General features: G+C 53.9%; 1 pseudogene; it reads left to right on the top strand.

Annotated features, from left to right (window-relative positions):
* LOC119586509 overlaps positions 1–1,887 on the top strand; it is a 51,112-nt pseudogene that overhangs the window by 7,689 nt on the left and 41,536 nt on the right.

Genomic DNA, 1,887 nt, shown 5'->3' with positions numbered 1-1,887 from the left:
CTCTCCTCTCTAAGTACATGTATACGTACACAGAGATGTGTTTGTGTCTAGAAGAGCCGTTCCACCCCACCTGCCAACCCGCAGGTACTTGGGCTCGGACGACCACTACGGCGAGCGCACGCACCAGCGGTCCTGGGAGGACGGCTCTCGCTCGCTCGACAACTACAAGCGCCGGATGATGGCCGCCTTCGAGTTCTTCCAGAAACTCCACGTCAAATACTACTCGGTGGGCGCCTTGGTTTGGCTTGGGAAGGGTTAAGGGAGTCCTCGGTTGCTTATTGGAGATACATCTTTGATGATATTCATGATGAGAATGTATTCATCACTTGGCATTTCAGTAGATTGCGTCATGTAGTGTGTAAGATTCCTGAGAAGTCGGACGACACCAGTGCCCTTTCGCCCTCAAGGTGAGCGACCGCGACATGGCGCCGGAGGGAGAGAACTATGACCAGACCAAACACCTTCCTGGACGAAATGGTGACGCTGGCGTGTGACCTGCAGAGGCAGACGGGCATGAGGCCTCTGTACTACAGCGCTGACCTGTTTTCTCACCCTCGCTACATGAACGGCGCTGGCTCCAACCCCGACGCCCACGTGTTCGCGTACGCCTGCGCCCAGGTCAAGCGCAGCATGGACGCCGCCAAGCGCTTGAACGCCGAGAACTTCGTGTTCTTCAACCCCCGCGACGGCTACCAGAGCGTCCTGCAACGCCAGTCTTCCGCGACATGTCCCACATGGCGCAGCTGTACCGCATGGCGGCGCAGTACAGGGAGAAGATCGGCTTCAGGGGCCAGCTGCTGATCCAGCCCAAGCCAGCCGACCCTCGCCGCCACCAGTACGAGTCCGACGCCATGTCCACCATGCACATGCTGCGCCACTTCGGCCTCGACAAGCACTACAAGCTGTACATCAAGCCCGCCTTCTCTCGCCTCACCAGCCGCCCCTACGAACACGACGTCTACATGGCCGCCGCATATAACATGCTTGGCTGCCTCGACGCCTCGACAGCTGGCCAGAGTTCAACGCGACGTCAGACATCTGCGCACAGGACATGCGGGACGCGACGCTCGTCATGAAGTGCGTGCTCGAGCAGGTGAGGCTTCGGAGGCCCTTTGTGCCCTCCGCGTGAGCGCATTCCACGGCAGTCTAGCCATGTCCTGCTCACGATTCCCACTGATCTCAATGTAGCTTGCTGCGATAGAATGTGCAGCACGAGAGTTTCCCAGAAATGATCAGATGATTTCCGTTTTGCAGGGCGGCCTGCAGCAGGGCGGCTTCACCCTGGGCGGCCGCGTCCGCCGCGAGTCCACCGAGCCTCGCGACCTGTTCCACGGCCACATCATGGCTATGGACACCTTCGCCCGTGCTCTCAGGAACGCTGCTCGCATGATCTCCGACGGATCCTTCAGCCGCAGCATCCAGCAGGTATGTTTGTAGTGTTTTTCTTCTTTTTTTCTTCTTTTTGACGGAATCTGGCCCATCCTTCCATCCTTCTATTGAATTTTCCAACGGGTAATAGATGACATGAGTACTGTTTGGTATGTTGATAATGGATGGAATTCTCTCTTTTACAAAGTCATTGCATTTACGAATCTTCAGATTTCCTTATACCACATGCCACTGTATCCTTAAACATTTACGTCAGCCACAGATGAACCTCAGAAACGTTGCTTACTTCTCCCAAATGCCTTTCACAGTATTTGATGACACATACAAATGGCTAAAAAAAAATCCTCTGGTTTATAATGCGAAGAAGTCATTTTTTTTCTCCTGAGTATGTCTTGCTGAAATGGGGATGGTTTTAATATGTACGCGCGTCTTATATGCCGTCAAATAAGGTACTTACTAATTTACTTTCACCCTAACACGTTACCTAACTGTTTACGT

The sequence above is a fragment of the Penaeus monodon genome, chromosome 21 (assembly GCF_015228065.2).
Source record: "Penaeus monodon isolate SGIC_2016 chromosome 21, NSTDA_Pmon_1, whole genome shotgun sequence".
NCBI lineage: Eukaryota > Metazoa > Arthropoda > Malacostraca > Decapoda > Penaeidae > Penaeus > Penaeus monodon.
The sequence above is the reverse complement of the archived record's forward strand: the minus strand, read 5'-3'. Positions and strand labels throughout refer to the sequence as shown.